The sequence below is a fragment of the Ambystoma mexicanum genome, chromosome 5p (assembly GCF_040938575.1).
Source record: "Ambystoma mexicanum isolate Mex_15411 chromosome 5p, UKY_AmexF1_1, whole genome shotgun sequence".
In the NCBI taxonomy this organism is placed as follows: domain Eukaryota; kingdom Metazoa; phylum Chordata; class Amphibia; order Caudata; family Ambystomatidae; genus Ambystoma; species Ambystoma mexicanum.
The window spans coordinates 297,583,184-297,604,190 of NC_090930.1; positions in this window are offsets into that span (position 1 = coordinate 297,583,184).

The window sequence follows — 21,007 nt, forward strand, 5'->3', positions numbered from 1 at the left end:
CCCCACTGGTAGATGTGTGTCTTGGACTTCCGCAGGGGGTAGAGAATAGCGATGTCATGGTATAGTTCTTCATTCATGACATTTACTGTTGTGCCGGTGTCAACGACAAATTGGTTCCTGGTACTTCCCATCTGTATTGTGACTCTGGGGGCTGGCGTGTCCTCGATGTTGACGCTGAGGAGTTGGACATATTCTCTGTCGTATCCGTCTTGTGGATATTGGGGTTGTTGCATCTCTTCCTGTTGATATCTTGGTGGGGAGTTGGTGTATGGGTTTATGTCCAGAGGGAGAGGTAGGGCATGACTGTCTTGTTTGTGAGGTGGCAGGGGGTCCCTCATGTACATTCTCTCATGCATCGGGGTTTGTACATGGCCATGTTGACGGACATCGTAGAGCTCATGATCTTTACTGTCAGGTTCAATTTGTAGACCTTCCAGTGCTCTCACTATGTTTGGGCGTTGGTAGATGTTCGTGGGGTAGGTCAGCCCCCTTTCACTGGGGCGTTGCTCCTGTTGTTCTTTGTGCGACTCTGGTGCTCGGCCCATGGTCTGTTGGTGGATTGGGCTTGCCTCAGGGAGCTGTTTGTTGCACATTGCTTGGAAGTGGTTTTCTTGTCCACATCGTAGGCACCGCTGGCTGATCGCAGGGCAAGGTCATCTGTGTGGGTATTCGAACCCGCAACGGTAGCATTGCCGGTCACTCTGGGTACGTTGTGAGGTGTACCTGGAAGTTGGTCTGTTCTGTGAGCTTGGGTATCTGGCGTAGGGGCTTACAGCTGCAATGATGTCACCCTTTTTGGGGTTTTCTATGGCTGCTGCTTGAACGTCAATTCTTTCGTAGACCCTGGATAAGTCTAGTACTTCCCTGAGGGATAGGGGCTTTTTCAGCAGATGTTTCCTAAACATTGAGGATATGCAGCCCTCTATTATGCGTAGTCTGATTGCTTCATCGTCGTTAAAGTTGGCAAAGTCGCATTTTATAATTTTCCCTTGGAGACGGATGACAAATTCCCCTATCGATTCGTGAGGGAGCTGGGCACATTGATTGAAAGTATATCGTTCATAGTCACGGTTGGGCATTATGACAAGCTTTTCATTAATGGCTTCTAGCAGTTTTGGGTAGGTTGCGCGGTCTTGTGGCGGGATTGTGCTTATTATGTTCTTGATTTCTCTCTCTGCAACATTGGTAAAGATGCTGATTTTGTTAGGAGGTTCTTGTGTGCCAATGGCACCTACAAAGTCTTCAAATTCTTCGACCCATTCTTCCCAGCGCTGGCCCTGGTCATGGTGTGGGTTGAGTGTAAACGGGCCTGGTCTCCTCATGAGGCTGGCATGTGAGGAATGGCTGCTATCGACAGCTGGGGGTGTCCCTGTGCTTGCAGCTGCTTGTGTTGTGTCTGTCATGGTTACCTTTGGCGGCGTGTTGATGTTCTTTATGGGTGGGTGGTAGTGTTCAGGTAATTGTTATGGGCCTGAGTGAGTTCTGGCTGTGCCGTTAGGGTGGCACCTGTGCCACTGGTGCATTAGGCGTCTCTTGGTATCAGTTCTTCATTATGGTTCTTGCCTTTTTCAGGGTGCTGCTGTGGAAGCGTGCGCCGGTTAGGCGGATGGGGTGGTTTGCTGCTGGCCTGTAGGCTGTGTGTCTGGGATGTGGATTTCCAACCCAGGTTAGGCTGCCAATGGCCTCTGGGCCGTTCGTTTTATCTGCTTCTCGCCTGTTTGCACTGTCCCGTTGACGGCCTTCAGGCTGTTTATTTCTTATGTTTTTCCAACTTATTTTGTTCTGATTGGTTGTCGCGGGCTTCCCGCCCACATGCACTGTTTTGCAGACGGCCTTCGGGCCATTTATATTTTCCCAGGGCATCCCGCCCAAATCATATTGCCTTGGTTGGGGTTTGTGCGTTGGTTGGGGCAGCTGGGGCGCTTTGCTGAGGCTTCGCAGGCCTGTGGGTGACGCTTACCCGCTTGTCGGCGTCGTGTTCTTGTCTTCTTCTGCGGGGGAACACGGGCCCCCTTGCTGGTTTCTGTCATCGCAGGCGCACAGGCCCTCCTCCGGAGCTCCTCACCAGGTCAACTTCTGTTGTGGGCGCATGGGCCCTCCTCCGGAGCTCCTCACCAGGTCCACTTGTGTTGCGGGCGCACGGGCCATCTTCCGGAACTCCTCTCGGGTCTTCTTCTGTCGTGGGCATACGGGTCCTCCGTCACCTCCGCTGCTGGGCACACAGGCCCCTGCTCACTGTGGGCTCACGGGCCCTCAGCAGCTGCTGGGCGCGCAGGCCCTCCTTCCTCTCTGCTACTGGGCGCTCGGGCCCTCCACTGGGCTCACAGGCTGGCCGTAATTGCTGGGCGCACAGGCCTGTCTTCACTGCGGGCTTCCGGGCCGCTGTTACTGCTGGGCGCACTGACCCTCCATTACTGTTGTAGAGCATGGGCTCTCATCGGCCTCATCGCCAGTTGTTAGGTGCTTCTCCTTCACTCATTCATTCACAGCCATCTCATGTGTGTGTGCGTGTGTGTGTGCGCGCGTGTGTATGTGTGTCCTCCCTTAAAGGGGCAGTGTCCCTTTATTCACATACAACAGTCCACAATGTGTTTATTGTTGCTAGTAATGAAACAGAGTGGAATCACAGAATGAAATAGCTCTAATAACCGAGATCGATTGATATAAGGGCTATTGGTGTTACAAACAATGCTCTGAATTTGTACGGCTGTTGATTTAACAAGTTGTATGGGTACCGTCGGCCCGTCCTGCGTGATTATGTTATTGTTCAGCTCAGTCTGTACTGCGGCATTGCTTGTGATACACCTCACCGCTCCCGTATTGTCAGGGGAGTGGTCCATAAACAACCCCTCAAAGTTGTAGATGGATTCTTCCACATCATATCTACTTTGTGCTTTACCCTTCTGTAGGCCTGTGATGCCACTGTGCTGCTTTTTGGTATTTGCCCAGTTGTGGGCTGATAGCTGTTTAGGCTATCAACGACTAGCTTGCTTGGAACCATGATAGCATTTAGATTGGCTAGTGCTGCCTCCCACGGTGATCTCGGACGATTGCTCAATTGGTGTTGGTGCTAGTGTGGCACAGTTCGTCAGGCGTGGATGTTACGGTGCCCCCTGAGGTCTGGGTATGTAGTTGCCTATCTGGGCTAAAGGGCGGGGATTTCTTGGTCTTGGTAGACTGAAAGATTATAAAGATTCTGTTTCTTTGTAGAGAGATCCTCATACATTATAGCTTGCTTGAGAGTTTTCTCTTTCTGCGTTGATACCAGGCTGTAAAGTTCGGTTCAGGCCTGCTGGTTAATGTGCTTAGTACAGCAGGGGCCACCTTTAACTGTTTCAGTAACACTTCCTCAAGTTCTATTATATTTGCATTTGTTTTATCCCGGGACTTGATTAGGACATATATTGCATTTGCTTATTTTCGTTCAGATGAATTCTTCTAGACTTTCAGCCATGTTATCACATTATGCATTTCGGTTCTCGGGTAAGGATTCCAATATGTTGAATATGGCAGCTGATTAACTGCTGGCATTGCTCTTGTTTGACTCCTCTGGGGTTCCCCCTCCACAGAGGATTCCAAGTATTCCACAAACCTTTGACGGGAATGCTTTAATGATGTTCTCATTTCGCTTTGTCTAGGTGTTGGTCCCGCATCGGTTGTTACTGCTTTGACCGTCAATCTGGTCACTTCAGAGCCAACATTATGATATGATAGATTATTTATAACGCGCTTAATACGGAGAGGTTTCTAAGCGCGGGCCCAGGGATCGAACCTGTGTTGCTCTGTGTCATCTTGTTTCCAAGGCGAGCACGTTGCCGCTGAGCCGTCCTCCCGAGACCGAATGACTGATGCTGCAGTAGGCTGGAGAAACGCCTCATTTAACCGCCTAACTTCGTCAATAGAATTAGGAGCACTTGGAACTGGGCTCAACAGCAGGCTAAATGGCAGTGTGCCTTGTAATGGCAAGCTTACTTAAACCGTAGAGATGTTAAAACTCTGACCAATGCTGGGGGTTATTAAGGCCTTTACTACGGTTTCAATAGTTTTCGATCCGAAGCACGGGAGGGAAGCCATGAGCTTGTTTGTAAAGTCTGTGCAGAGCCGAGAGCTGGGTAGAAGTCAATCATTTTTAAGACCGGCTTGTTGTCACCAACTGCACCTTTCAGAGCCAGTGTGTTAGGGGCACGCTCTTGGCTTACGGGCAGAGTTCTTTTCAGAAGCGGCGATGAAAGAGAGCCCATCCATTAGTGAAATAGCCCTGTCCTTTCCATCTGACTCGACTATTGGCCTCATCACGAGTTTGGCGGTAACCCTTAAATGTGGCGGTAATGCTATTACCACCGCATTTAAGGGTCCGCCAAATCACGGCCATGGTGGATTTACCCACAGTTCTGAGCTGGGGGCAAATCCACTGTGATTTTGCCAATTTTCGGCGCTATTACCTCTGGCCACTCAGCCTCCCCTGAAAAGCAGTATGCAATCTGTGATGTGCCGTGCAAACACACACGAGGTAGCAGGTAATAAGCGGCAGGCCGCGAATAAGATCATACATTTTACCTCTCCTTACCTGTGTGCAGGTGTGCATAGTCGGTGAATGATTAGCGCAATATGTACTTGACTCCTGCGCTACAGTCCCCGACAGACCACGCAGGACCACTTCCAACCTCTTGGTTTTTTTAAGCCAGCATCTCCATCCCTGTGTCTTGAAATGTATAAATCCACGCGTACCTGCATCATTGATAACGGTGACTGCAGAGCACCCCCACCTAATTCTGCCCTTAATCCCCATGACCTTGTCGAGGGGAAATTCTGCCGGGGTCAGCTGGCCGTCCGCTGACCCCCGGGCAGGGAGGCCCCAACTCCTCCCGCGTATCCCAAAAATGAGTATGAGGCACACACAAGAAGCAAGGTGGTTCTGCTGTTTATTAAGAAACGGCAGGGATGGGTCAAGGATCGTACGCGTCCGTCCTGACTCTCTCTCTCTCCTTCGTGGGGCTCGCAGGCCCTTTTTACCTCGGTATGACGCGCTACTTGTGTCACCCGGGAAAGTTAGCAAAAAACCTATCGCCACTCTGGATTGGTTCCTCGAGTGGTAGGGTTAGTATAGCATACGTATAAAGAACGCTGTTAGTGGTTGAGGGTCAGTCAGGTGGTATACTTGGGTTGTCCCTTCAATTAGATACATGAAAATTGTTACATGAAGATCACTGAGGATTGGCTAATGTTAATGGCGTCAGTGATAAGTGCCCCATGTTCTGATTGGTCCACTCGCGAGCCCCCCAGTCTGGGACCATCGCTGTTCCCAGCTCGCGGTGCACCTGTCATTTGCAACAATGTATAACTATGGTTATGTGCAGACAATGCGAGAATTTGTTCATATGCTGGAGGGCAGACTAATCCCACCGCCGCAGATGTCCATTGAGTCGCTTCATTGTTGCTGCCTGTGTCTCAAAACGTGGGATCCAGGCGCCTCCTTCCTCCTGGGTCTGGCACCCTGTCAGGTTCGGCTTGGTCACGTGAGGAGAGACCGTGGTTGAGGCAGAATTCTGCACATTTAATATTGCATTTTCCACTGTGTGTCTGGCTTAGTTTGCAGGTGTGACCTTGGCTTCGGCTTGTGGCATGCGAGTTTGCAACATTGTGCCCTTGACTGTCTGTTCTCGCCGGGCTCACTCTGCAGGGTCAGCAATTGTACTCTTGCTCGTTCAATGTTCATGGAAACTCTTGCTTACGGCCTACTTGGGCCTGGTGCATAGGTGGGGATGTTTGATGCACAGCGCTTTAGGTTATGGTATCATATTGCTTTATCCCCAGTATCATGTCTTTGTTATATTTCTCATTGCAATGTATGGGTTAGGAGAAGCGTCAGCAAGCATTTTAGATGAGTTCGTTGTGCGTCTTGCGTTTCTGCATTTTGAAAACCTATGTGAAAAATAATAACGATGCGCGTCAGTGGGCGTTTCCGTCACCTATGTCATAGCACTGAATATGTTCTTCGTGTGGATTGGTGTGGGAGTGACCAGTGTGCATGTTTGCACGGGTGTGCTGACCGTTGGCTAGGTCGTCATGGCATCTCTAACAATGTGTTTATTTACTGTTGAATGGTTCAGTCGAGTTCATCCATGCCGCAGGTGTCGGCATGGGCAGGGCAGGCTGGTGGGCAGGCTGGTGGGCACATCCGTATGTTCCTGTACCGGGGTATTTGGTCGTCTGGTAGATAGGCAAACTCCTCTCGTGGCGGGTGTCTGGGCCGCGATCCTCTAGGCCAGGGGCGTGAGGGGATTGGTGGGAGCCTTTTGTTCCATTCTCCTACTTCAGTCCCCCCTCTGGTCGACTTGTCGACCACAAACATATCTTTTTCCTTATCTCCTCTCACTCTCCATATTTTAGTTACTCCTCCCAAGTGTCCATAGTAGTTGACATGGTCTTCAAATGACCAATACATATATACACAGGTTCCTCCAGGTGTGCAGTATACCCACTTCCCTATGTAGCTCCTTGGGTTTCTTGGGTTTTCGAGCTTCACAGATGGTGGGTCCAGGTGGTTGGTGATGATCTGTTTGCGCAGTTTTTCTCTTTCTTTTATTATTGTGTCCGTGTGCTGGCCATCATCTGCCGGCATCAAGGGGTGCATACCAACCATTTCGATCATTTCGTCTGTAGTGCGTGCCTTCCGGGCCTTCCAAAATCTTAGTATGATCAGTGCAGCTCCAGCCAGTATTATACATCCAACTATAATCTTCAGTCCGTCCGACAGCCAAGATGGCATCCATGACCATAACATTGAAAACCAGCTGTCATCCTTCTTCACTCCTTTACTTTCTTCCATCATTTTGGAGTGCATCTGGGCCAGTTGTGATACTGCTTCTGTCAGTGTACCATGGTCAGCATCGTTAGCAGGAATGAATGTGCAGCATGATTGTCCTATCTTTGCGCAAACTCCTCCTTCCATTGCTGTAAGGAGATCTAATACATATCTGTTCTGTAGTGCTACCGTCCTCACTGCTCGCAGCTCCTCTTTTATTGCGTTGAATCCATTTACTGTAGAATTAATTGTCATCATTAGCTCCCATCGAGTTATCTGGAGCCATTTTGCGTTTGCGTAAGCTTGTAGTCCCGGATGTATTATTGACGAGAAGAACATTGCTGCTCTGCTGAATAGTCTGTGTTCTGGTGGGATTGAAGTGAGTGATGTTTCTGACCTTCCCCATAGGTAATTTCCTGTCAGAGGTTCTCCTTGTCTCTTCTTTCTACTAAGGACATCGTTGTTGTTGTTGTTTTCGTTCTCTGACCCCTTCTGAGGTTTTACAGATCTCTTCTTCCTCTTGTTTCCTTCATCCATTTTAGGGAAGTTCGCCACGTTCACATGTTTCTGGGGCACCACTAGTGATGGTACTTTAACGTGTACCATTGTGCATATACCATTCCACAGAGGGGGCAGTGTGTGGTATGCCTTGTTTCCGCAGGCCCAGTAATGGTCAATTAATACTGCTGTTCCTGCTCCCCCCTCAGGTAACTCTGTCACGCTTGCACAGTTGGTGTTGTATCCCACGTCCACTTCTCCTCTATGTTGGTAGCATACCTTAGGTGCAGACAGCGGCAGTATGCTTATTGGGTCTTCATCCTTCTCCATCCATGTCAGCATGGGTACGTACTTGCCCCAAATCGTCCAACATCTGTTATTGTGTTCATCAATAGTTGTAATATTTTCTCTTGTTACCATGTTGCTGCCAATCACTCCTATGTCCCATTTGTTGTCCATGTACACCTTCCCTGTTATTGTTACCAGTGGTCTTTCCCAACATCCTTGTTTACCAGGAACTTCAGTGGCGTACCAGTCACATGGTAGGTATTGTAGTGTTACTTTCTTTGTTTCTCCCTTTTCAGGACCACTTGTCATGTATCTGAATGCTTCAGCATGCAAACTGCTCTTGTGGTAACTCAAATAAGTCTTGAGGAAGTTGTTTTCGTATGGATATGTGTCTCGTGTTTTCCACACCAGTTTCACCACCGTCCCTTGAAATCTCCCTTTCGTTTGGAACAGTGCCAGGTATATTATACATCGTGCTGTCTTTTCATCTATTTCCGTGGCAACAAATGTTCGAGAAGCGCTCATGGCGTATGGGATCAATAAGCAGACGTAGCAGCTGTCTTCTGTTGTCTGCTTACCTATTTGGGTCATGTGTTGGTACCACATGTTGTTCGAGACGTGTGCTGAATCTGTTATGTAATTATCAATACCTTTATTATCTGAGTATGTGCTACGTTTTACTCTATTTCCCTTATGTGGAGGCTTGCTAGTACCACCTGCCGTAACACCTGTTGCAGCCGTGGGTGGGGTACATTAGGTTTGGGTACAGCCAAAATATTGATAGCATAACTTTTCTGCCATACAGAGGCAGCCAAAAACCCAGTGATCATCAAAATCCCTATCATTTTTATTACAGAAGCTAGTCTCACCGGCATTTTGCTCTTACCTTGCTGCAGTCCGGCAGCTTATTCTTGCGACGTTAGAGTTGCCCGCCTGAAAATTCTCAATATGCTTGTTATTAGTGTTAGTTGTTGTTTGCAAGCTCTCCCTATCAAGTAGTCGTTCAGTGCCCAGGCGAAGAGCTGTTCCCACGCCAATCTAAGCGATCTGTCTCTTAGGGCAGGCAAGTGTTGGTGAAAATGGGGCATTGATTGTTCTATGGCCAAGATAAATGCTGTGTAGTAGACACGTACCCTCCTTCTTTTTAGGTACTTTGGTCTTTTTATGTGATAGACAAATTGGTGTGATAGGGCTTCAGGGTAGTTATCGTCTGAGGGTAGCATCTACTCCTGGGCAATGAACTTTGTTAGTTATCTGTTTTCTTAGCAATACAATAATACGCGGTACCTGCATGTGCGAAAAAGAAAGAAGAGAACATTCAAGTGTTTACATGTGTATATGTGCAAGACAATGTCCTTCAATTGGGTGGTTACTGTAGTGGGTAGGGGGTCGATGGGCAAAGGGTTTCGGCTCAACTGGCGGAAGTCTCTTTACTCTTTGATCGTGTGACCATGGGGTGGGCGGTATAGGAATTACCACTTTCAGTAGTTTTCTCTGGGGGATGTGGGGGGGTGGCAGGGTATGGAGACACTTAGGTCGTCAGCTGTGGTAGAAGTCTCTTCCTCCGTGGGTGACGCTGTCGCTGTTCTTCCAATGGCCCTGTCGGTGACGCTAGGGCGGGTCGGGAGTTTGCAGATCTTTACGTTGTGTAGGTGATTCCAAGCACGCTTATCCTGCAACTTTACTGTTCTCGTAGATACCTCCTCTACAAGGTGGGGACCAGTGAAGCGTGGGCTGTTCCACTTTCTATTGAAATTGCGGAGTAGCACGTGATCACCTTTAGCAATTTTGCACAGTTTTTCCTTTTCCGGTCCTTGGTCCTCGTCTTCTTGCTGGTAACTCTTAGACCCGCCCCGCGTGCGCTCGAGCTGTTGAGACACAAACACTACACTAGTAACCAAAGAAGACACATATTGGTACATTTCATCACCAAGAACAGTTGCAGTGTTTTCATAGTCTGTGAATGCCCTTGATGTTGGCGTTAGAGGAAGGCACATTTGTCGTCCGGTCACCACCTCATGAGGAGTGAGGTGGTGGTCGGAGCCTGGTCTATTCCTCAGCTCAAATAGAGCTAGCGGAAGGCAATACAACCAACTCTTCTTTGTTGTTTGCTGTATCTCTGCAATTGCCTCCTTCAGTAGGCCATTCAGGCGTTTGCATATACCGTTGGCCTGCGGGTGATATGCACATGCAAATTTATGCGTGATGTTCAGTAAGGATGTGATGTGCTGGAACATTTCATTAGCGAAATGCGGGCCGTTATCCGACCGCAGTACCTCGCACACTCCCCACCTGGGGAAAACCTCCCTCACTAGAAATTTAGCTGCTCTAAATGCGTCTGGATGTGAGCAGGGTCCTGCCTCAATCCACCTGGAGAATAGGCATACTACTACAATCATATACCTATTTCCTTGACATACGTTCATCATATCAACATAGTCAATATGGATGTGCAGGAAGGGTCCCTCTGGCCGGGGTATGGTGCATTTTATCACTTTCAGCGTGTGACCGGCCGTAAACTGTTGACATGTGAGACAATTGCTGATAAAATTTGTCACATGTGAATTAAACTCGGGACAGAACCAATCTTCCCTAATTCGTGCTGCAATAACTTCCTTGCCTGTGTGGGCTGGGTGGTGGAGTTGGCTCAGGGCGGTGTTCAATAGTGCCAATGGCATTACCATCTTTCCAGTGTTACCCTGGCGCCATAGTGTGTCAGTTGGTGACATTGTACATCCTCTTTTTACCCATATCTCTTTCTCTGCCATTGGTGCAGCCGCTTGTAACTCCATTATCTGTGTGGCTGGGAGATGGGTGTACCCTTCTCTTATCAACATCTCTTTAGCTATCCCCCTCCCTCTCCCTCTCTCTGACTCTGGGGGGTTCCATATCTCACCAAAATATGCGGCATACTTCGCATGTGCGTCTGCTGCTGCATTTCCCTGTGAGATATGATCTTCTCCATTAGTGTGTGCAGTACATTTGACCAAAGCTAATTCTTGGGGGTCATTTATTACTTCAATTAATTCAGCTAATAAGAGAGCATGTTGCACTGGGGTGCCGTCAGCTCTCCTAAACCCTCTTCTCCTCCATTTGGACAATCCTGAGTGGACAGTAGACGTGACATATGCGCTGTCAGAATATATAGTTACTCTTTTGTCAAAGCTTTCCTTCAACGCCAAGATCAATGCAACCAATTCTGCTGCTTGAGCAGAGTAATGTTGTGGTAATTGTACGCATTTCACCGCCACATACACCAATTCCTCTGTCATTTTTACACTGCTGCCCCAGTTCTCCTTATCCCATCACTTTGGTCTATTGTTGATGACCCATCAATGAACAAGAGCTCTCCTCCATTTAGCGCGTCCTCTTCAACTTTTTTAGTACATGAGTACATTTCGGTAGTCTGCGTACAATCATGTGCATAGTCGCCTTCCTCAATCACTTCCGCTATAAACCTTGCAGGATTAACTGTGCTGCAGCTAACAATTGATAATTCTGGTCTAGATAAGATGATCTCATAACCTGACGCCCTCTGTGTGGTTAGTGTGGACTTAGGCTTGTTCAATATTGCAAATAGTGCATGTTCCACAAATAGTGTGGTTGGGCACCCCATTGTAATTGATGATGCTTTCTCTACCGCAAAGGCAGCTGCGGCGAGACCTTGTTCGCAAGGGAAATGTCCTAACATTACAGGATCCAAGTGACCACTGTAAAATGCTACTGGTTTGTAACCCATGCTTGTTTTTTGAGCCAACACTGCTTTCATTACTGCTGAGTCGCAATGTGAAAATATAAAGAATTGTCGTTCATAATCTGGGGTGGCCAGTACCGGAGCAGTTGATATTGCATCCTTCAGTTCATCAAAGGCCTCTTTCATTTCCATTGTCCACCCCAATTTTTTCTCCCCTTTGTTAACTTCTCTTAATGCCTCAAGTAGGGGTCCTATGTATGAGCTGTAATCAAATACCCATGCTCTACAGTAGTTGCACAGTCCCAGGAATTGCTGCAGTTTGTGGCTACAGCGTTTCTGATATGGCCTGTGCTCTTTGTGGTGCAATCTTTCTTCCGTATTGGGATATGAGCTGGCCAATGTATAGTACCTGTTCCTGACAGTACTGTAACTTCTCTTTGTCTACCTTGTAACCCTTTTCAGCCAATATTGTCAGCATCTTCAATGAGTCCTCTCTGCATTGTTTTTTGCTTGTGCTGCAAACTATTATATCGTCAACATACTGCAACACTGTGCTTTCCACTTCAATGTTTCCCAAGTCCAACTGTATTACTCTGTTGAAAATTGAGGGTGACTCGCAGTACCCTTGTGGCAATCTGGTGTGTTTCCATTTTGTGTTTCTGTATGTGAAGCTTGTTAGATCTTTTGAGTCTGGATGCAGGGGTATTGAGAAAAAGGCATTTTTGAGGTCAATCACTGTAAATCGTGATGCCTCTGCTGGAATGCCACACAATATTGTGGCCGGGTTTGCTGTGGGGTATTCTGCTTCCACTATGTTATTCAAGGGCCTGAGGTCCTGGATGAAATGCCAAGACCCTCCCTTAGCTTTGCGCACTGGATATACAGCTGTGTTACATGGTGATTCTGCCATTGTTTATAAGGGCCGTTATTGTTTCATATATGCCCTCATCTGCCCTCATCTGCCTCTTTTGATAGTGGGTATTGCTTCACTCTTGGGAGTATTGCACCTTTTTTTTCAATTTTATTCTTACTCCCCCTATGCTCTTTATGCACCCCACGTCATAGGGACTAGTAGTCCATAATGATGTTGGGACTTTTGCCATATCCTCCTCAAAGAAGGGAACTGGGGTGGATGTGGGTGCTTCAAGTGCCATTGCAATTTTCTGTGCCACTTGTTTGTATGTTACTCTTAGCCATATGTCTACACTCATCATAAATACCATTTCACCTTCTTCATTTTCTTCTGAAAAGAGCTCCTCGTCTGACACCTGGGTGAGCCTGCATCCCTCTGCTAGGGCTATCACTGCCCTCCAAGCTCTTCCTTCCCTGTCTTGGGCATGTACTGCGATATAATCAGCGGTTGCTATAATGCTCTCCACGCTCACTGAAATCACCTTTCCTTCTGGTTCATTGGCTGGTGTTTCTGGTCTAAACAAATAGGCTGTTGGCCTCCTCCAGATCTTTCCTTCTATTCCTGACATCCATGCAAATGCCATGTCTGTTCCGTACTGGAATAGTTCGCCATCTACTGGCTCAGCCCTAATCACTGTCTGTCCACAATATGCTTGCATAATTTGTCGTGCAGTGAGCATGTTTATTCCTGGAGTGGAGCAAATTATGCCGTCCTCCGTTAAGGAGATCGTCATATTCAACCTGCTCATTATGTCTCTCCCCAGTATGTTTACTGGTGAGGCCCTAGAATATAAAAGCGGGACGGACATGTCATAATCCCCTATTGATAAGGGAATGTTATCAGTAAAGGGAACCAACCCCCTAGCCCCAGAGAATCCTTGGGTGTTCATGGCTTCACCTGACATCTTAAATTTAACTTCCCTTATGCAAGACCGGGTCACCCCGGTGTCAACAAGGAATGACAATTTTTTGTCACCTATCGTTACCTCTATGCGTGGTTCCTCCGCACTATTAGGTGTTACCGACAGGATGGGACACACCAAGGCCGTCTGTGGGCTGTCCTATTGTGGGTATAATGATTGACCACTTCCTGTGTAAGGGTTGTGTCCCAGGACCGTCACCCTTCCCAGTTGTGTTTGCTGTAGTTGTGTATTGGTAGTGGTTATGTTATGGTCTTGAATTTGGGCTGGTTGCTGTACTTGCTGCACTTGACGTTGTTGTGTTATTGCTACCTGTTGTTGTGGTAGTGAATATGCCTGTGGCTGTTGTTGTGTTACTAGTTGTTGCTGCACATTTCCCGGTTGCAGTGTCTGCTGTTGTTGGGTGTCTTGATGTTCCCTTGTAGGTCCTTGTTGTCCCTGTTCTCCCCATGATGGTGTGCCTGGTCTCATTCTACATGTGCGTGACATGTGCCCTAGTAATCCACAAATCCAACATACCGGTGGTTCCCTGTTCTGCCATGGAAAGCTCCCTGAATTGTCCTGGTATACTGGTTGCCCGGAGGGGTAGAAATTTCTGAATCCTCCCCCTTGCTGTTGTGTGTTATAGCCGTATCCCCTCCCCGTCATCATTCCTCCCCTTCCCCTGTTGTAATTATAATATCCAGCTCCTGGCGTTGAGTATCCTCCTCCCATGTTAGTCGTGTATGGTTGGGGTGGTGGCAGCTGTTGTGCTACAATCTGTGATGATTGTATTTGGGAGGGATCTTGTGCAGCCACTACTTGTGTGGGGTTTTGAGTCATAGTTGCAGGTGTAGTTATTAGTGCACCTTCCATCGTGTATTTAGTAAGTTTTTTCTGTACCAATTTAGCCTCTTCCGCTTTTCTATCCTCTTCCTTTTGTTTCATCTTTTCTTGCCATGTCCTACAATGATGTACTATCGTCAGTTGTATTTCTGGCCATGCTTTTGCTTCCATCCCCACTACCTTCTTCAGGTGTTTCTGAACTGCTTCTGGGAGCCCTTGTATTAGTATATGATAGAATATTGCTGGTGTTTTGTCCCATTGTTCTCTAGTTTCCATACGCCACTTCTCTTGAATTTCCTGGATATAATCAACAGGATCTTCGTTCTCACGCATCTTGCGTGAGGTAATTGCTCCTATGTCTGATGTGTCTGGGTACTGTACCCTCAGCGCTTGCCATAATGCATGTCTACAGTTTGCGAATGGTGCCCCATCGGGTGATGTGTTTGTTATTGTGACCCCGGGGAAGCCTGCTCTCTTCCAGATGTCATCTGCTGCATCCCCCAATATTGATATTAGAAGGCCCTTTACATCCCCCACTGCCAGTTTCTGTCCTGCGGTGTGTTTTTCCATTTCATATATCCATTTTCCCGCACCTCCACTTAATGATGGGAGCCTGCACTTTATATTTTCCTTGTCTGCATGCTTCCAAGGGACGTATTGTGGTCTAACCCCTCCCCTCTCCAGAAGTGGCATTAAGTTGTGTCCTGTTTGAACCCCTGGGTTCCACAAAATCGAGTCCGTGCACCCCTCCTCTTCTTCCGTGTCTTCTACATCGTCAATTGTGTCCATATTTCTCCTGCTCGTAACTTTTTCTCCTCCATCTCTTCCCCTTCTTTCATCATTTCCTTTATTTAATGTGGGCATGTGTATTCGTTCTCCCTGCCTGCGTCCAGGGAGGTCTCTAAGCCTGCTTGCATAGGGTGTCAGTTCGTGGGGGAAGGGTGCGAGTTTAGGTGGGTATGTTGCACGTAATGAGAGTGGGGTGGTGGAGCATGTTGGACGGGATGATGAGGGTGTAGCTGCATGTGTCTGCCTTCCCGCCATTCCTTGCTCTTCCCCCTCACTTCCCTCCAGTTCTTCCTTTCTCCTGCAGGCCCATGGTGATTCTCTATTTGTCCGGGTGATGTATAATTTATCTAGGCTTTCCCTTTCACTATTTTTTCCTTCCTTCTCCATTCCTTCTTCTTCCTCACTACAAAAGTCATCCAGGAATGGCAACCCCCAATCTGTCTTTTTCCCCCTAATAGTTACTGTTTTTAAGTCTATTAGATCCGTTCCTCCCGTTTCTTTTTTACCAATTGCTCCCCTTTGTGCTGATGTTGTTGCTACTTCTGTGTCTCTGTGTACATACCTCCTTACTTCACTCTCCCCTCTCCTATCTTCTCTTTCCCCTTCATTTTTCTCCGCTATTTCTCTACCAATTTCCTCTCTTTTCTTTTTCAATTCCTCCATCACTTCACTACTCATTTTTTCCAATATCCTTTCATCTTCTTTCTTCCTTTCCCATCTCGCCCTTTCCCGCTCTAATATACTCTCTATCATCCTCCCTTCTTCGTATTTCCTTGTCGTTTCTGATAGTAATCTCCTCTTCCATATTACCATTTCTTTTTCTTTCTCTTCTTCCTCTCTTTTCCTGTCACGCAGTGCTGCTCTGGATACCCTATCTGCTACTGCCTTTACCCTTTCGGCTTCTCTCTTTTGCTCCTCAGTTCGTTCCCTCATTTTGTCCAACTCATTCTTACTTTCTTTCCTTTCCCGTGCTCTCTCTCTTTCCTCTCTCTCGAGCTGCTTGATTAGTGTATTCTGCTCATCCCTTAATTCTGCTAATCGTTCCTCCAAAATCTCTTCCTTTTGTCGTAACAGCTCTTCCTGCTTTCTTTTCCCCTCTTCCCCTTTCATTTCACTCTTCCTGGTATTATCCTCGTCCATTTTCCTTACTACCTCCTTCTCTTCTCCTGTTAATGAACCTCGTAATTTTAATAGTACCTGTGCAGCTACCCACTCATCATGTCCTATTTCCGCGATCTGCTCTTCGCCAGTCCTCCCCTCCCCTGCGGGCATCTTCCTATGAGCTGATCCCGTCGTACTAGTCCGCTCCCCTCCCGTGTGGCCACCTGTAGCTGTATATGGTGGCGGGCTGTATGCTGGGTTCGAGTACCCCTCAGCCGCCCTTAATTGTTCTCTTACTATTTCCCCTGGTCTCTTAAAGGATACAACCCCCCTCCCTCCGTTTTCACTACCTTCGCTAGCATATCGTCGCTATGTTCCTTTTTTATTTCATTTTCGTTTGAGTTGTTACTCTTTTCTCCTCCCTCTTGTCCGTTCCCCGTGTTCTGTGTGCCTTCACTCTCTTTTTCCCCATTCTCTCCTTCCTCCTTAATCTTCGCTTCCGTTGTTTCCCCCATAGTGAACATTCCGTTTGGTCCTGGTTGGGACCCTTGGAACATCCTCCATAAGTTAAACACCTCCACGTGGTGTGTCAACTTCTTCCCCTTGTATGTGTTATGCAGATGGGTTAATAGTGAATGTTGGGTATATGGATCAAAACTGCCATTAGGCGGCCATGGTGTCGTCATTTTGTTGTCCGTCCCCTGTGTCCATTCTATGCTGTATTTGATCAGTTTCTCCCTATGGGGTGACAGTGTTTTACATATATGCTGCAGCGGGGTAGTGAGGGTGTTTCCCCACCCTCCCGATCCTGTCCCGTGTGACATAGTAGCACTTCAATTGTTATTCTCCCTCTATATAGTAGTGGTTATCTTGCTAATAGTGTACGCTATACAATTTCAGATCTTTACCTGGCCCCGAAATTTTGGGGACTTGCGATTGTCCGCTAAAACAAAATAGTAAAATATAGCATTTGCATTTGTATATTCTTTTCTTTCTTTTCTTCCTTTACCGAACACCTTTACGGCCCCCTGCGGCCGAGGCGCACGTAGCCCCCTGTGGCTGCGTGCCCCGTGTGACGTTCTTGTACAGCCGTCCAACTTTCTTTTACCCCTCCTCCTCTTTCTTCACTTGTCGTGGCCGGCGTTCTCCGTGCGCAGCCACGTCCCCCTTTTCACCTTGCCCCGATCTACTCTTTACCGTTTATCTCCGTCTCCATTCCCTTACCATTATTCTCTTCCCCACCACTCTCCGAAAAATGCCTCGCGTTCGAGATATCCTATGAAAGCCCTACTGGTGACGTCACCGATCTCTTCCAAAACTACTGGTAAGTTCTTTACATGTTTTTAAAAAGCCAAAATACGCTTGCAATCTACCCCCGTTAACCCCACAGCTGTCCTCTTGTCACGCCTGGAACAAGGTAATCAACAATATAATCGAACTGCGCACGCTGCGTCGCCTCGCGTGTGATATGCCCCTCGACAGGAGGGCTTAACCAGCCAATTATCTTCCGTATTAGGCAACCAGCTAGCTACCGCCTACAGGGAAACGTCATCTATCTATCGTGTTTCCTGCTCGATCAATAGGGATCCTCATCTACTCATTGATCAATAATCCCCAAATCGTAGGAAACCGCACACACACACACCCTTACACGTGGTCGCGACCTAGGCCAATCAGTTTCTACGAGCGGCCGCACGTGATGTTTTCGTGCTCCGCCCCCTCCTCTTCCGTAACGTAGCAGGCTGCTCTCGCACTTGTCCAGCTACCATTCACTTCACCGTCAATACTAATTTATCAAACCTTCGCCACGCACCTGTGTAACACCTCCCACCACCCGTATTCTATTCCTCCCCCCTCCCTCACAATTTCACATTGCTTGTTGGGCGTGGCATACTCACCAAGTTCTCTTGAGGCGGGGCCGCTCGACTGCGTGCACCCCTCCAAGCGGCTCGCCACCTCCCCTCGTCTGGACCACGTCTGGACACTCGCCAACCGCAGCGGGATACTTCTCAACCGGCTCCCGAAGGCCAATATCCAGATTGCGCTGTCCGGTCTTCTCGCAGTTCCGCGATGGTCCTGTAGTCCTCAAAAGGGGGCAGCGGCAGAGGGGGCCGCGCCGCCGGGGCCTTCTCGCAATGGGAGCACTCGGAAAAATAAAATAAAAGCAGATCTCAAACAGATCTCAGCAGTGCCTCCAACTTGTCAGGGGGAATTCTGCCGGGGTCAGCTGGCCGTCCGCGGACCCCCGGGCAGGGAGGCCCCAACTCCTCCCGCGTATCCCAAAAATGAGTATGAGGCACACGCAAGAAGCAAGGTGGTTCTGCTGTTTATTAAAAAACGGCAGGGATGGGTCAAATATCGTGCGCGTCCATCCTGACTCTCTCTCTCTCCTTCGTGGGGCTCGCAGGCCCTTTTTACCTCGGTAGGACGCGCTACTCGCGTCACCTGGGAAAGTTAGCAAAAAACCTATCGCCACTCTGGATTGGTTCCTCGAGTCGTAGGGTTAGTATAGCATACGTATAGAGAACGCTGTTTGTGGTTGAGGGTCAGTCAGGTGGTATACTTGGGTTGTCCCTTCAATTAGATACATGAAAATTGTTACATGAAGACCCCTGAGGATTGGCTAATGTTAATGGCGTCAGTGATAAGTGCCTCATGTTCTGATTGGTCCACTCGCGAGCCCCCCAGTCTGGGACCATCGCTGTTCCCAGCTCGCGGTGCACCTGTCATTTGCAACAATGTATAACTATGGGTATGTGCAGACAATGCGAGGATTTTTTTCATATGCTGGAGGGCAGACTACTCCCACCGCCGCAGATGTCCATTGAGTCGCTTCATTGTTGCTGCCTGTGTCTCAAAACGTGGGATCCAGGCGCCTCCTTCCTCCTGGGTCTGGCACCCTGGCACCCTGTCAGGTTCGGCTTGGTCACGTGAGGAGAGACCGTGGTTGAGGCAGAATTCTGCACATTTAATATTGCATTTTCCACTGTGTGTCTGGCTTAGTTTGCAGGTGTGACCTTGGCTTCGGCTTGTGGCATGCGAATTTGCAACATTGTGCCCTTGACTGTCCACCCAATAGAGACGACAAAACATACTACTTTGTTGCCATACCCAAACACAATAACTTCCTGACCCGATATGTACCTGTCCCCCAATATTCTTTCTTTGTTGGTACCCCTTCACCATGATCACCACTACCCCTCATGCTGCTACCCCTGTGCCGACGATTTAATTAATTGTTTTTTATAACACGCTTAGTAGCGTACCTGAGTTCGGCTTCTAAGCGCTGATCCGGGATGCAAACCTCTGTTGCTCTGCGTGGTCTTTCTTCCAAGACCAGCACGTTGCCACTGTGCTATCCTCCGTTGCTGGCTGCCGTCTGCCTCCTGTTCCCCCAGCCATGTCCCGGGTGGGGTGACCATTAACTGGACCGGAAAAGGCACGGGCCGGGCCTGCCATATCGACAAGCTCTTAAACCACAAAGCCCAAAAAGGCCATACAACCAAAAGCACTCCCTACCCCGCTGCTTGCTCTATGTCTGGCCTAGGCCCAGTACCTCCTGCCCCCCCAACCCTAGAGCAGGCCACCCCCTGTTTCACCTTAACTACTCCACGCTGCTCTCCCTTACCCTCACCTTTGCACCAAGTCCTCTGCTTCACTTTAAAATAGACCAAAAACGATTTTCCCCCCTCCATACCACCACATCTCACTCTCTTCTTCTTCATCCTCCCTTTCAGCGACCTACTTGGCCCTCGAACTCCCGAAAGCAATTTCTTCATCATTATTACCCGTCCATTCCTGTTCCAACCTGCAATATCCTATTTCTTTTTATACTTATTATCTTTCGTTTTTTATTTTTTTTTTATTATTTATTTCATTTATTTGTATTATTATTTTTCTGTGTGTGTTTATGACCAAAATTACGAACTTTCACATTCTTACAATTAAAAAAGAAAACCATAATTACGTCTTACAATACATATATAAAAACAATTGTTTTAAAAAACACATATTACAAATGTGAAAAAGCAAATCATTGAAAGACCACTAAAGGGCGTGAAAGGCAATGGCTGCCTAACGTCCAGCTCCTCAACCTGAGGAAATAAAGAGCGAAAAATGAGCAGACCCCACCCTTGAAACAAGAAATAAATACTAGATTTGGGAACGTAAATCTCGGGTGATCACGGGAGTGCCACTGGTGTGCACCTTAATGAAAGGAAAGTCAGTGTGCGGACGAATACCCCATCCCCCACCGAGGCCTCCACACAGACGACACTGCGTCGGAGGTGGCGTTCCGTGAAGGAACTAGAAAGCAAAGCACGGAGACAAGGGACTACAGAGAGGACACCCCCGTGAGACCAATCGGGGCCCCCAGACAAGAGCAGAGACACTGATCGCCAAGCCCCGGGGGGCGGGACCCAGTCGCTGAATAGCCCAAGGTGGGGAGACAGAGACACCTGTGACCGGACGTGGCAAAGACCCTCCCCCAACGTGTACCGAAAGGAAGACTGGGGAACCCTGGACCAGTATAAAAAACATAAAGAGCGCTGCACACGCTCCCCAAACCTGTGATACAACAGAAACTGCCAAAGGCGGAGGAGTCTAGAGCAGATATGCCAGCTCAGTGAAAGCAACAGAGCAGCCCAACGCCCGCAGCTCCATAGTGAAACCATGGCTGGAGGGACACTAGAGTAGAAACGTCTGCCTGCTCCGACTCCAAACCCTAAACCCCACACCCATAAAACCAGCAGGGGAGCAGGAGCTCAGGGTGGCATTGGGAGAGCTACGGAACAAGCACCCCGCACAGCGCCTACCCGGCGCATAATAAGAAGCAACCCAGAACACTCCGGAAAGTGAGCGAAGGGCCTGGAGGAGCAGCCTGGACACTCCGGGAGACTCTGACAAAGTACGTGAGAGGCCTTCCGCTCCCTAAACAGAGAAAGGGAACAACACACGGCATAGAAGAGGCGCAGGAGAAGCCACACCACATACCCCCTCCCAGGTGGGAATTAGAGGGAGAGCAATGTGACTGAGGGCCCCCACCCCCGCGAAGTGACTCAGGGTGGCCGGAAACAAAACAGAGCCAACAGTAATGTCACCTTAATGCGCCGGTAAAGTGAGAATAACCCAAAACACACCAGCCCTAAGTATTGGAAGAGACTATAGAGACTATAG